The sequence below is a fragment of the Hyla sarda genome, chromosome 9 (genome assembly GCF_029499605.1).
Source record: "Hyla sarda isolate aHylSar1 chromosome 9, aHylSar1.hap1, whole genome shotgun sequence".
NCBI lineage: Eukaryota > Metazoa > Chordata > Amphibia > Anura > Hylidae > Hyla > Hyla sarda.
In genome coordinates this window covers 36,992,615-37,008,610 of record NC_079197.1, presented here as the reverse complement: position 1 = coordinate 37,008,610, position 15,996 = coordinate 36,992,615, and the positions used below count along the sequence as shown (strand labels likewise).

Below are 15,996 nucleotides of genomic sequence, written 5' to 3'. Positions count from 1 at the left end.
AGAGCATTTTTTGTCTATGTTTTGGCGCAGTTCAGGCGCAAGAAGCATATTTAGCTACTTTTATGCGTCTTTTGATGTAGACAGTTTCACTGTTTTTGTCTACCTGTAGAACTTTTTCATTTTGACCATGCAGTGGTCACGTATTTATCATTTGCGACTTTTTGTCAAAAGTCGCTATTTTGTGCGCAAAGGTAGTTTTTAGGCGCAAAGCTACACCACCTACCAGTAGACGTGAGAATCACTTCTATCTTCCGCAATTCAACCTTTAACCTCTTGTGGACGACAGCGTCTCACTCCCCTTCCATGACACAGGCTCAGCTCCTTATCGCGGGTCATAGCTGGGTGGTCCTGGCAGCTATCTGCCACCAGGACCCATCTCTAATGCCAGACATCACCGATCACTGTGATGCCCGGCTTTAACCCCTTAGACACCGCAATCAAATTTGATTGTAGCGTCTAAAATGCAAGTAAAAATGTCATGGCAGATCTGTGAACGTAAGTAAAAACACCTAACCTGCCAAATTCAGGACCCGGGAAAGTGTCTACTTCCCTCCCTCACAAGTGTCTAGAAAAAGTGTATGTGGTGGAGCTTTTCCCACCACAGCAGAGCTGCGCAAAATTCATCATCCTGCTGCACCTTCTTGATAAATAAGATGCACGCTAGTCAAACCCACTACTCAAATAAATGTGAAAAAATAGCTCTACCGTAGACATTCTTTGATAAATATGGGCCAGTGTACGTGTGTATGTGTGTGTGTAGGTGGGTGGGTGGGGGGGAAGGGGGTTTGTTCATTTTGAGAAATCTGTGCAGAAAAGTCTATGCAGAGAAATGTACAGATCTCTCGGCCAACGGGGGAGTAGAATGCAATAATGAGAACTGGTGCAACTAACATGTCAAAAGTAGTTTTTATTGACAGTAATGCTTTAAGTGAGTTCTAGTGCTTTAAAAATTAAAAAACAAGCATAGTAACCTGACTGATCCCCTACCACTGCTGTTCCCTGATGCACTCACTTCCTGTTGCTTCCTCTAATGTGTTGACGCTGCCCCGTCAGACAGTCAATGGGCACAGTGAGGATCTGCCTCAGTCAGTCACTGGCAGAGGAAGGAAGCAGGGAAAGGGTGACGTTGGAACAGCATCAGTGGAGGACTGGAGTAGGTTAGCACTGGAATTAATTTTTAACACTTATGCTTTTCGCTAGATACTCGTGTTGCTTTTGGGGGTAAATGGTGCATTTTGCAGTGCAGCAGTTCATATAGCTTGATATTTTTTCAGTAACTCAGTAACCAAAATGTGTGACTGTTTACAAATGCTGTTCACAGACAGTTTTGTAAGGCTGGGTTCACACCACGTTTTGTTAAATACGGTTCCCGTATACGGCTGGGAGGAGGGGGGTGGGGCTTAATCGCGGCGCCCGCACTCAGCCGTATTCGGGAACCGTATTTAATGTATGTCTATGAGCCGACCGGAGTGAACCGCAGCCTCCGGTCGGCTTCGTTTTCGGCCGTATGCGGTTTCCTGACCGCGGGCAAAAACGTGGTCGACCGCGTTTTTGCCTACGGTTGGGAAACCTCATACGGCCGAAAACGAAGCCGACCGGAGGCTGCGGTTCACTCCGGTCGGCTCATAGACATACATTAAGCCCCGCCCCCCTCCTCCCAGCCGTATACGGGAACCGTATTTAACAAAACGTGGTGTAAACCCAGCCTAAGCCAGGTCTGGGCTGGTGTAGATTTGCGACAAATGAAGGGCTTGGCGACAAATTATTTGACAAGCTTCACGTGATAAATGCATGACCACTGCAAGAAAATAACCAGACTATGGAAATAAAAAAATAAAAAAAACATCTAAAGTAAAAGTCACAATGAAAAGTAATTTATCAGCAATGGCTACAAATAAACACCACAAAAATGGGATAAAAAACAATGATACATTTTCCCCATAAGCTTGAAATGTTTACTATAATGATGCAGTATTTCCCTTAGTGAAGGCGATGAAGATATTTTGGTCCTCCTTTAATTCATATTTGTGGCTGAAGCAATAGGAGGAAATAAAGCTGAAAAGAAAACATGAAAAACATTGACATAACACAGAGCCTCAATATAGATATAATCAAGACACAAATAAGGAGGGAAATACAGACAAAGCAATCTATATTCCTTGTCTGTATTGAGCTCTGTATTTTAACTATATTTCAGGGCATTTACCAGTTAGAAAATAAATTAAATTTAGGAATCACATAATAAAAAGTGATTCAGCTTTATTTTTTAACTGCATTTGGTAAAAATTTTACTGTAATAACCTTTCTTATATACCTGTATCCACAGGTCTGGTATTGCAGCTTAAAATTTCTCTGTAAAACAGCGGTAGGGAACATCCAGCCCCATGTGGTCTGAAGACTTATTCATTCCAGCCCACTCAGCAAGGTCTGACCAATTGATTTCAATAGCACTGACTTGCACCGTATTTCTATGGACATTCCTGACGAATATTTCCAGCTATAACGAGATCTACACCAATCTTAGAAACAAAAATGGCGGATTACTAGTGTCATAACTTATTGGCTCACCTCTTTAAGTGCCCAGCTATCTCTTCCTGGCCACCACTCTTCTCCTGCATCGTGCCACTCTACATGTACGTTACCTGCAGGTGCCGCATTCTAATACCTTAATCACCACTGACTCCATCCTATGTCCTAGTGCCCCCGGTTCTTCTCACATCCCTCTGGCCAAAGCACTAAGACCCACTTGGTTCCTGAATCTTTAACGGTGTGTTTGATCCTGCACCATATGGCCTTCTTGGCCTCATCCTCTTGTCTGCTGCCTGCCCAGGTCCCTGCCTGTTCTCCACTTACGACTATATTTTGCCTGCTTCCACCTTTGCTCCATCTGACTACATTCCTGCCTTCTTCTTAGGTACATACATGTCAGCAGTTGTTACCAGAGATGTCTCTGGAGTTATCAACCTGTGTATTCTGTACGGAAATTCTTCATCAGCAGAGTCCCATTGATTTCAATGGGATTCTGCTGCATTATTTCCAGAAATCCCGATTCAGACATGTTCAATGTTTTTTGCAGATTCCACAAGGAAATGCATTGCTGTCTATGAGATGGCGCATTTCCAAACTGTCCTAGCAGCCGCCGGTTAGTCAGATTTGCCCAAACTTAGCAACATGACCAGATTTTTCAGGCCCTTTCAGCTTCCTCCTCTTGCAGAATAACCTTTTCAGTTTTTTTGCTTCCCAAAGGTCTTTCCCCTACAAGACTCCCAGGCCCACAGGCAAATTCATTCATCAAATCCTTGGTCTCTGGGTGTTAGATTCTTGTGACTTCTGGAAAAGCAATTGCTTATTTCTCCCCTAAATGGCAATGTTCTTCCAGATACTGTATATTTTGGGGGAGATTCATCAAAACTTGTGCAGAGGGAAAAGTTGACCAGTTGCGATTAGATCGCTTCTTTCATTCATGAAAAGGCCTCTGAAAATGAAAGAAGCGATCTGATGGGTTGCTATTGGCAACTGGTTAACTTTTTTTCAGCCCAGATCTTGATGAATATCTCCCTTTATCCTTATGAAAAAATGTCCTTTTATGCCATACAATGATGACTAGAACATCCCCTTATTGTGTGTAGGGAAAACTAAAGGGCACTACAATAGTGGTGCTTCCCTATTATTCTCATAAACAATGGGGGTCCCAGAGATTGGATCCATACTAGTCATAAAGTAATGGCATAACTTTTTAAGATGGAAAATAAAACTTAAAAAATGCCCCTGCCTAATATTGTTTAGGTCCCCTCATGCCACCAAAAAAGCTTTGACCTATTGTCATGGTCTCCACAATATATCTTGAAGTGAACCTGTCGGGAGCTATATAGAAAGCTATATAGTAAGACAATGCTATTGCTGACCCATATATGCTGTACAGTAGTTGATTGAGAGACAGGGCCAGTTTTAGACTAAGTGTGGCTCTGGGCAAAATTAAAAGAAAAAAATAATTTATGTAGCTTTCTAATTATATTTTGTATATGGTTTTTGTACTATGTCTTTTATACTTATACTTATTCTGTCTGTAATGGAGATGCCGGTTTAGAGGAGGTAACCTTCCCAGGTTAATTGTAATTTCACCTGGTGGATATTGGTCCCTCCCCTATAAAGGTACTCCAACACGAGTAGTTTGTTAGTATGACTAAGATCGTTTAGGCGATCGAAACGCGTCACTATTGTCTTGTACCTGCACGTTTGCTGTGACGAATAAATCTGTTGCATACGAGCTACTGCGCTGGATATCCTTTCATCTTTGCATGACTAAAGACCGCTAGTGTTGAGCGGCATAGGCCATATTCGAATTCGCGAATATTCGCGAATATATGGACGAATATTCGTCATATATTCGCGAATATTCGCATCTTCGTAATATTTCGTAATATGACTAAAGACCGCCATGTTGTGCTTCCTCAGTTGTACTGCATCTCAGCTAATGTGAGTGAAAGGGGCTGAAAACTGCAAGTGGATGTGACTGCGACCTCACAGAGTGATCATTTCATCCAGGATGTATTTCTGACTGCAGAAATGTGGAGGTCACATCATGACCCCAGTCACTTGCATTGGCTGAGACACAGCATGATTCAGGCAATCTTTGACCATGTAACACATGCAACTCTGGTCTAAAAGTGTTACCTTTTCATCTTCATGCAGTAATAGTGCCCATTTATACTATAACCGTGATCTTTTCAGTGCTGCCTATCAGGAATAGCACCCATTTTATTCCTCACACAGTATTAGTTCTCCTTTTAATGCTTTGCAAAGTAATACAAAGTAATAATGCCCCATTTGTGCCCTCTACACCTGACACCTCTTTACGCCTGTATTCACCAACTAAATAGTTGTTGGCCTGAATGCTGCATCCTTTAGACCAAAAACAGATTGCAAACCCATCAGAGGTGCTCACAATTAGCATATTACATTCTGATTGGTCGTTTAAATATTGTCCTTATATATTAGCATATCTAGTGTCCATTAATTTCTTTCTTCGCCAAAGTTCATTTATGCAGCCCTCTCACTCTAATACTGGAAAATTCCAGTTCTTTGCCCTTCTTCTACGATCTGCATGTTCCTCAAATGTTTTGACTCGACGTCTCATCTTGGGTCTTCTGGCGTTGTTCCAAGGTTATTTAGTCACGAGTAGATTGCAAGCTCAGGAAAGTGGTTTATAGTTCAACAAATATCTTTTTCCTTCAGCATTAGAAATGACTATATATCAGTATTAATATATATATATATATATATATATATATTATATATATATATATATTGATCGGCAGTAAGAATCATTTTGATCAACTTGACAGTACCTCCTGGGTAACAATCACATGGTACATCTATTAAAGATACAACACATAATATAATACACAACTGTTACGCCGAGCGCTCCGGGTCCCCGCTCCTCCTCGGAGCGCTCGCAGCGTTCTCTCATTCGCAGCGCCCCGGTCAGACCTGCTGACCGGGTGCGCTGCGATATTACTCCCAGCCGGGATGCGATTCGCGATGCGGGACGCGCCCGCTCGCGATGCGCATCTCGGCTCCCGTACCTGACCCGTTCCCCGTCTGTGTTGTCCCGGCGCGCGCGGCCCCGCTCCTTAGGGCGCGCGCGCGCCGGGTCTCTGCCATTTAAAGGGCCGCTGCGCCACTGATTGGCGCAGCAGGCCTAATCAGTATTCTCACCTGTGCACTCCCTATTTATACCTCACTTCCCCTGCACTCCCTCGCCGGATCTTGTTGCCATTGTGCCAGTGAAAGCATTTCCTTGTGTGTTCCTAGCCTGTGTTCCAGACCTCCTGCCGTTGCCCCTGACTACGATCCTTGCTGCCTGCCCTGACCTTCTGCTACGTCCGACCTTGCTCTTGTCTACTCCCTTGTACCGCGCCTATCTTCAGCAGTCAGAGAGGTTGAGCCGTTGCTGGTGGATACGACCTGGTTGCTACCGCCGCTGCAAGACCATCCCGCTTTGCGGCGGGCTCTGGTGAATACCAGTAGCAACTTAGAACCGGTCCACCAGCACGGTCCACGCCAATCCCTCTCTGGCACAGAGGATCCACCTCCAGCCAGCCGAATCGTGACAGTAGATCCGGCCATGGATCCCGCTGAAGTCCCACTGCCAGTTGTCGCCGACCTCACCACAGTGGTCGCGCAGCAGTCGCAACAGATAGCGCAACAAGGCCACCAGCTGTCTCAACTGACCGTGATGCTACAGCAGCTACTACCACAACTCCAGCAACAATCTCCTTCGCCAGCTCCTGCACCTCCTCCGCAGCGAGTGGCCGCTTCCGGCCTACGATTATCCTTGCCGGATAAATTTGATGGGGACTCTAAGTTTTGCCGTGGCTTTCTTTCGCAATGTTCCCTGCACTTGGAGATGATGTCGGACCAGTTTCCTACTGAAAGGTCTAAGGTGGCCTTCGTAGTCAGCCTTCTGTCTGGGAAAGCCCTGTCATGGGCCACACCGCTCTGGGACCGCAATGACCCCGTCACTGCCTCTGTACACTCCTTCTTCATGGAGATTCGAAGTGTCTTTGAGGAACCTGCCCGAGCCTCTTCTGCTGAGACTGCCCTGCTGAACCTGGTCCAGGGTAATTCTTCTGTTGGCGAGTATGCCATCCAATTCCGTACTCTTGCCTCCGAATTATCCTGGAATAATGAGGCCCTCTGCGCGACCTTTAAAAAAGGCCTATCCAGCAACATTAAAGATGTGCTGGCCGCACGAGAAATTCCTGCTAACCTGCATGAACTTATTCATCTTGCCACCCGCATTGACATGCGTTTTTCCGAAAGGCGTCAGGAGCTCCGCCAGGATATGGACTTTGTTCGCACGAGGCGTTTTCTCTCCCCGGCTCCTCTCTCCTCTGGTCCTCTGCAATCCGTTTCTGTGCCTCCCGCCGTGGAGGCTATGCAAGTTGACCGGTCTCGCTTGACACCTCAAGAGAGGACACAACGCCGCATGGAGAATCTGTGCCTGTACTGTGCCGATACCGAACACTTCTTGAAGGATTGTCCTATCCGTCCTCCCCACCTGGAAAGACGTACGCTGACTCCGCACAAAGGTGAGACAGTTCTTGATGTCAACTCTGCTTCTCCACGCCTTACTGTGCCTGTGTGGATATCTTCTTCTACCTTCTCCTTCTCTACTATGGCCTTCTTGGATTCCGGATCTGCAGGAAATTTTATTTTGGCCTCTCTCATCAACAGGTTCAACATCCCGGTGACCAGTCTCGCCAGACCCCTCTACATCAATTCTGTTAACAATGAAAGATTGGACTGTACCGTGCGTTACCGCACGGAACCTCTCCTAATGTGCATCGGACCTCATCACGAAAAAAATGAATTTTTGGTCCTCTCCAACTGCACTTCCGAAATTCTTCTTGGATTACCGTGGCTTCAACGCCATTCCCCAACCCTTGATTGGTCCACAGGAGAAATCAAGAACTGGGGTACTTCTTGTCTCAAGGACTGTCTTAAACCGGTTCCCAGTACTCCCTGCCGTGACCCTGTGGTTCCCCCTGTAACCGGTCTTCCTAAGGCTTATATGGACTATGCTGACGTGTTCTGCAAAAAGCAAGCTGAGACTTTACCTCCTCACAGGCCTTATGACTGTCCTATTGACCTCCTCCCGGGTACTACTCCACCCCGGGGCAGAATCTATCCTCTGTCTGCTCCAGAGACTCTTGCTATGTCAGAGTACATCCAGGAAAATTTAAAAAAGGGGTTTATCCGCAAATCCTCCTCTCCTGCCGGAGCTGGATTTTTTTTTGTGTCCAAAAAAGATGGCTCCCTACGTCCTTGCATTGATTACCGCGGACTTAATAAAATCACGGTAAAGAACCGCTACCCCCTACCTCTTATTTCGGAACTCTTTGATCGCCTACAAGGTGCCCACATCTTTACCAAACTGGACTTAAGAGGTGCTTATAATCTCATCCGCATCAGGGAGGGGGACGAATGGAAGACTGCATTTAACACCAGAGATGGACACTTTGAGTATCTGGTCATGCCCTTTGGCCTGTGCAACGCCCCTGCCGTCTTCCAAGACTTTGTTAATGAAATTTTTCGTGATCTCTTATATTCCTGTGTTGTGGTTTATCTGGACGATATTCTGATTTTTTCTGCCAACTTAGAAGAACACCGCCAGCACGTCCGCATGGTTCTTCAGAGACTTCGAGACAATCAACTTTATGCCAAAATGGAGAAATGTCTCTTTGAATGTCAATCTCTTCCTTTCCTAGGATACTTGGTTTCTGGCCAGGGACTACAAATGGACCCAGATAAGCTAGCTGCTGTATTAGATTGGCCACGCCCCTCCGGACTCCGTGCTATCCAACGTTTTTTGGGGTTCGCCAATTATTACAGACAATTTATTCCACACTTTTCCACTATTGTGGCTCCTATCGTGGCTTTAACCAAGAAAAATGCCAATCCCAAGTCCTGGTCTCCCCAAGCGGAAGACGCATTTAAACATCTCAAGTCTGCCTTTTCTTCTGCTCCCGTGCTCTCCAGACCTGACCCATCTAAACCCTTTCTATTGGAGGTAGATGCCTCCTCAGTGGGATCTGGAGCTGTCCTTCTACAAAAAAATTCTTCCGGGCATGCTGTTACTTGTGGTTTTTTTTCTAGGACCTTCTCTCCGGCGGAGAGAAACTACTCCATTGGGGATCGAGAACTACTGGCCATTAAATTGGCGCTTGAGGAATGGAGGCATCTGCTGGAGGGATCAAAATTTCCAGTTATCATATACACTGATCACAAGAATCTCTCCTATCTCCAGTCTGCCCAACGGCTGAACCCTCGCCAGGCCAGGTGGTCGTTGTTCTTTGCCCGTTTTAACTTTGAAATTCATTTTCGCCCTGCCGACAAGAACATTAGGGCCGATGCCCTCTCTCGTTCCTCGGATGCCTCTGAAGTAGAGCTCTCTCCGCAACACATCATTCCTCCTGACTGTCTGATCTCCACTTCTCCAGCCTCCATCAGGCAAACTCCTCCAGGGAAGACCTTCGTTTCTCCACGCCAGCGTCTCGGGATTCTCAAATGGGGACACTCCTCCCACCTCGCAGGCCATGCGGGCATCAAAAAATCCTTGCAACTCATCTCTCGTTTTTATTGGTGGCCGACTCTGGAAACGGATGTTGTTGATTTTGTGCGGGCCTGTACTGTCTGTGCCCGGGATAAGACTCCTCGCCAGAAGCCTGCTGGTCTCCTTCATCCTCTGCCTGTCCCCGAACAGCCTTGGTCACTGATTGGTATGGACTTTATCACAGACCTACCCCCATCCCGTGGTAACACAGTTGTTTGGGTGGTCGTTGATCGATTTTCCAAGATGGCACATTTTATTCCTCTTCCTGGTCTTCCTTCAGCGCCTCAGTTGGCAAAACAATTTTTTGTACACATTTTTCGTCTTCACGGTTTGCCCACGCAGATCGTCTCGGATAGAGGCGTCCAATTCGTGTCTAAATTCTGGAGGGCCCTCTGTAAACAGCTCAAGATTAAACTAAACTTCTCTTCTTCTTATCATCCCCAATCCAATGGGCAAGTAGAAAGAATTAATCAGGTCCTGGGTGACTATTTACGGCATTTTGTTTCCTCCCGCCAGGATGACTGGGCAGATCTTCTACCATGGGCCGAATTCTCATACAACTTCAGAATCTCCGAGTCTTCTGCTCAGTCCCCATTTTTCGTGGTGTACGGCCGTCACCCTCTTCCCCCCCTCCCTACCCCCTTGCCCTCTGGTTTGCCCGCTGTGGATGAAGTGACTCGTGATCTTTCCACCATATGGAAAGAGACCCAAAAGTCTCTTTTACAGGCTTCATCCCGGATGAAAAGATTTGCCGATAAGAAAAGAAGAACTCCCCCCATTTTTGCTCCCGGAGACAAGGTATGGCTCTCCGCTAAATATGTCCGCTTTCGTGTCCCCAGTTACAAACTGGGACCACTTTATCTTGGTCCTTTCAAAGTCTTGTGCCAGATTAACCCTGTCTCTTACAAACTCCTTCTTCCTCCTTCTCTTCGTATTCCCAATGCCTTCCATGTCTCTCTCCTTAAATCACTCATCATTAACCGCTTCTCTCCCAAACTTGTTTCTCCCACTCCTGTTTCCGGTTCTTCTGACGTCTTCTCCGTGAAGGAGATTCTGGCCTCCAAGACGGTCAGAGGAAAAAAATTTTTTGGGTGGATTGGGAGGGCTGTGGCCCAGAAGAGAGATCCTGGGAACCTGAGGACAACATCCTGGACAAAAGTCTTATCCTCAGGTTCTCAGGCTCCAAAAAGAGGGGGAGACCCAAGGGGGGGGTACTGTTACGCCGAGCGCTCCGGGTCCCCGCTCCTCCCCGGAGCGCTCGCAGCGCTCTCTCATTCGCAGCGCCCCGGTCAGACCTGCTGACCGGGTGCGCTGCGATATTACTCCCAGCCGGGATGCGATTCGCGATGCGGGATGCGCCCGCTCGCGATGCGCATCTCGGCTCCCGTACCTGACCCGTTCCCCGTCTGTGTTGTCCCGGCGCGCGCGGCCCCGCTCCTTAGGGCGCGCGCGCGCCGGGTCTCTGCCATTTAAAGGGCCGCTGCGCCACTGATTGGCGCAGCAGGCCTAATCAGTATTCTCACCTGTGCACTCCCTATTTATACCTCACTTCCCCTGCACTCCCTCGCCGGATCTTGTTGCCATTGTGCCAGTGAAAGCGTTTCCTTGTGTGTTCCTAGCCTGTGTTCCAGACCTCCTGCCGTTGCCCCTGACTACGATCCTTGCTGCCTGCCCTGACCTTCTGCTACGTCCGACCTTGCTCTTGTCTACTCCCTTGTACCGCGCCTATCTTCAGCAGTCAGAGAGGTTGAGCCGTTGCTGGTGGATACGACCTGGTTGCTACCGCCGCTGCAAGACCATCCCGCTTTGCGGCGGGCTCTGGTGAATACCAGTAGCAACTTAGAACCGGTCCACCAGCACGGTCCACGCCAATCCCTCTCTGGCACAGAGGATCCACCTCCAGCCAGCCGAATCGTGACAACAACATAGTTACATAAGGGAAACAACTGCAGGGGGCCCTGGGGACACTGAGTGAGACTGACTGACTGGGCAGGAAAGGTACGGGGAAACACCATCCCGTACTGGGCCACCGCAATTACATTCGGTTAAGAAATAAGTTATCTTCCAGGGATACTTCGAAGAAAAATAAAATTCAACTGGTGCCAGAAAGTTATACAGATTTTTAAATTACTTTTATTTAATAATCTTATCAGCTGCTGTATGCTCCAGAGGAAGTTGTGTAGTTCTTTCCAGTCTGAGCAAAGTGTTCTCTTCTGCCATCTCTGTCTGTGTCAGGAACTGTCCAGAGCAGGAGAGGTTTCTTATGGGGATTTGTTCCTGCTCTGGACAGTTCCTGACACAGACAGAGGTGTCAGCAGAGAGCCCTGTAGTCAAACTGGAAAAGAACTACACAAATTTACTCTGGTGATTTTTAAATATAGGTAATTTACCAATATGTATCATTTTCTGGCACTTATTGATTTGAAATTGTTTTCCTCTGGAGTACCCCTTTAATTCAGGATACCTTTGTAATTAGAAGGCGGGTGTTTATTGCAGCTGCCATAAAGCATGCTCCCTGCTTTACAAACTATATACAGACCACACAGGAGTGAAGTTTGGGCCTCCAATATGGCACCTCCAAAAAAGTTCTTACATTTTAAATTTAAAACTAATATGACTAATATGACTGCAAAAGCTAAAATGAAACACAAGGCACTGCCTGTAATGCATAAATGGCTGCCACTATCATCCCTATGCTTACAATACTGAGAAAAATGTTTACTGGTCAGTTTAATGAGAACTCCGCCTTAGAGAGCATCATTCACAGTAGGCAGGTTTTTTTTTTCCCCAGTGAAATAAATTTGGATTGTAGAATTTACACACAGCTCAGCTTAATAAGAACAGTGGAGTGCGGCATTAACCAGGAAAAGCTATCCGCACAAACCTAACTTCAATTAGCTAATTCACATTGGATTTACTACAGAAGGCATCTATCACTTGATAGTGTGTGTATAAATGAAATATACAAACATTTCCAGATCCAATGCTCTGTCTTATACGCACTAACCATACATCAAACTCTTCACTTTTGGAGGAATTTCGTGCTACCATTTATTTTTCTCAAAGTCATGTAGGGGATTTGAATATTACAAACACAATTTCTAAATGTTTTCTTCAGACAGGTATGAATGAGAAGACAATGTATTTGTATGAATCCTGCAGTACTTTCTTAACCCCTTAAAGGGGTACTACGGCGCTAAGACATCTTATCCTCTATCCAAAGGATAGGGGATAAGATGCCTGATCGCGGGGGTCCTGCCGCTGGGAACCCCCGTGATCTTCCACGCCACACCCGTTAGAATCAGCCCCCAGAGCGTGCTCGCTCCGGGTCTGATTACTGGCGATCACGAGGACGGAGCATAGTGACGTCGCGGCTCCGTCCCGTGTGACGTCACGCTCCACCCCATCAATGCAAGCCTATGGGAGGGGGCGTGACAGCTGTCACGCCCCCTCCATAGGCTTGCATTGAGGGGGTGGAGCGTGACATCACATGGGGCGGAGCTGTGACATTAATACAGAAAAGCTGTGTATAGTGATCCTGAATGTGTATGAACCTGTAGGTACTCCGTATACCATGTATGTTGAGCACTGAAGATGTTGGAGCAGTGAAGATGATGTGCCGCTGGTAACTTACCATGCGCACGTCCTCGCTGCTCCGCTCTGCTCCCATCAGTGATGTCCCTGCGTGCCTACCTCCCGGTGGCCCCTGTATTTTTAAAGTTAACGCGGGGCCGCAGAAAAGTAACCGGGACATCCTTGTGTCCTGAAAAAATCTTTCGGGACACAGGGATGCCCTGAATGTGAGGGGGGAAGAAACTCAGGGGGGAGGGGTAATAGGGCAATTGCCCCGTTGAGCCCCCCCCCCCCCGATCTGCCACTGAGCAGCCTGCAGGGGGCCCTGGGCAATTGCCTGGTTTTCCTCGCCTTAGCGCCGGCCCTGCATACAGGGGTATGGTATTGGTCAATAGCAGGAGAGGGAATAAGATATCCAGGGGCAGAGTACCCCTTTAATTTCTAGCATTGATTATTAAAGGGTTTTCCAGTATTCGAAAAACATGACACAGGTAATATATTGTATTACAGCTCAACTCCACTGAAGTCAATGCAGGTGAGCTGCATTACCACAAACAACCTAGAGACAGGTGTGGCAATATTTTTGGATGGGAGCAGGCAGATTTTCCTAATCCTGGAAACTTCTTTGGAGGGGTACGCCAGAGAATAAGGGTAGAAACACACTACGTTTTGGCCCCCGTTAATTGTATTTGACAGCATCTATCTGAAAACGAGATGGCTTCTATTTAAAAATCTTAATCCTTCCAATACTTATCTGTATACTACAGAGGAAGTTGTGCGTTTTTTTCCAGTGTGACCTCAGTGCTCTCTGCTGCCACCTCTGTCCCTGTCAGGAGCTGTACAGAGCAAGAGCACTGTGCTCAGAATGGAAAGAACTACATAACTTTCTTTGTAGTATACAGAAGCTGATAAGTACTGGGAGGTTTACGATTGTTAAATAGAAGTCATTTACAAATCTGTTTATCTTTCTGGCACCAGTTTATTTGAAAAAAAAAAAAAATTCTACTGGAGTACCCCTTTAAGTGTCCATGAGCCCAAATGGTCATAATGGTAACTCACATGAAAGCTTCTGCTTTGTTGGAGAAGCTGACTAGAGTTTTTTTGGCTTTTATATGAAGGGGACGCGGAGTGGCACATTTTTGGCCCTTTCCCCAAAGCAGTTAATGAGCTATTTACTATTAGACCATCTTCCATCTTTTTGGGTGAAGTAGAACCCTTCGTAGTTATAAAACAAATGCGATGGTTGGATTTTAGGAATTCATTCCGGCAATTAGTTTTACAAATATGTTACTACTTGGATGCATTCAGTGTTTCCTATAGCAGTAAAAAATGCATTAGCAAATCTCTATAAATTCAAATAGGCAGATTTTTTTTTCCAGAATAATGCACTCTTTCTGCATAGGAAAGAGAAAATATGCATTAGAAAACAAATTATTATAAAACATTTCATATTATGTGCACGATTCGATTGGTATTCATGGTGGAGAAGTAATGGAGGCTGGAGATCGTCCAGTAAGGTTCAGCACAGCACATTCAGAGTATAATTTCCCTAGATAACATCCTGACAGTATTACGGTCTGACTACATTGCTGCCGCAAGTGTCAGGGTCAGCAGTGGATTAAAATAGGGGATATTAAAGTAGTAGCCTAAGGCTGTCAGATATAGGGGTCCAGACATGACCGATTCAGTCTCAGCAGAACAATTACGATAACCTTGAGAAGAGCAATAAAGACATAAAGTGACATAAGAGATGAGGTTCCCGAACTTTCCAGTATAGACAGAGCTGCAATGAAACTACTTAAAGAAGCACTCCGGGTTTTCTTTGCCTATATTGTCCTACAGCGCCATCTGCTTTATTCCAGAATCACTGCATCCATGTCTGGTAGCTTGGGGGGGTGTAGGGTATATGGGGGTATAGCTGTGCGGTTACTAAAGGGTGCTTGCTTAACCCCTTCTATTCGTGACGCCAGGGTGAGGACTATTCTCTGTATGCTTGTCCTACCGCCACCCGTCCCAAGAGCGATAGGGAGATAGGAAATAATTGATTGTCCACAACCGGAGATTTGCAGAAACTTGTCGGAACTTTTACTGAAGATTTTATGCAATAATGAACAGGAACAGTCCATATAACAAAGTCTATTAGAGCTTGACAAGTGGTTGGGACCTCATGAGTCTATTGAGCTTAGGAAGATAATTGTTACGGTGATCCACTGGATTTAGGGGTTTAGATTCGGTCCAGTAATCTCACTAGCTTTAGCGGGGATTGAGATGTTAACTCACGGTTTAGTTTAGGCTGAGGCCGGCAGGTTTTAGGCCTAGCTTGTCTTTGAAAGTTGCGCAGATCCTTCCTGCTAGTCCGGCATCCACGAGAGCAGCAACCCAAGAGAGCGATAATTGGCTACAGCTCCCTTATATGGGCAGGGGCTGGACTAAAGCTCACTGGTCCATAACAACTGTCAATCTCCTGTACAGAGGGTTATGGGTAACATGTGACCCAAGGACCTTCAAAGGTCCTCCAACATACCATAGAGGAATTAACATAGTCACATGACCGAAGGTCCTGCGACAATATCAAGGTAAATACTCTTATATACATTATATTAAATATACACATTTAAACACTATAGAGCTAGAGAAGGAGGCGACTAGGGGCTGTCCCACCTGGGGGACTCTACCTGAACGTAGTGACTCTGACTTTGGAGACCACCACACAAGGTACGGTATGCAATATGGTACTGGGAGACCACAATTTTCTTTGCTGTGATTTTCCCACAATTATAGAAAAAAATTTGAAATTTTACATCAATTGTGCAAAATATGGTAAACACATTTCATTAAAAGAGATATCCAGTGATGAAAAACGTATCCCCTATCCTAAGGATAAGTTTCAGATCGCAGGGGGTCCGACCGCTGGGCCCCCCCGCGATCTCCTGTATGGGGCTCTGGCAGCCCGCGGGGAGGGGGCATGTTGACCACAGCACGAAGCGGCGGCTGACACTCCGCCTCAATACAACTCTATGGCAGAGCTGGAGCGCTGCCTTCGGCCATAGCGATGTACTGAGGGGGCAAGTCGGCCGCCGTTTCGTGCAATGGTCCACAAGCCCTCTTCCTGCGGCCTGCCGGGGCCCTGTACAGGAGATCGTGGGGGGCCCCAGCGGTCGGACACCCCGCAATCTCAAACTTATCCCCTATCCTTAGGATAGGGGATACGTTTTTCAGCACTGGACTACTCCTTTAACCCCTTCCCGACCTATGACATACCTGTACGTCATGGGTGGCAAGGTGTTCCCGACCCATGACATACA

General features: G+C 46.5%; 1 long non-coding RNA gene across 1 annotated transcript in view; it reads right to left on the bottom strand.

Moving 5' to 3' along the window:
- Positions 1–1,945: 1,945 nt before the first annotated feature.
- Positions 1,946–15,996, bottom strand: part of LOC130291433 (uncharacterized) — a 54,702-nt gene continuing 40,651 nt past the window's right edge. Inside the window, exon 3 of the long non-coding RNA XR_008847935.1 lies at positions 1,946–2,055. This is a non-coding gene — a long non-coding RNA (uncharacterized LOC130291433). The remainder of the gene's footprint in view (positions 2,056–15,996) is intronic.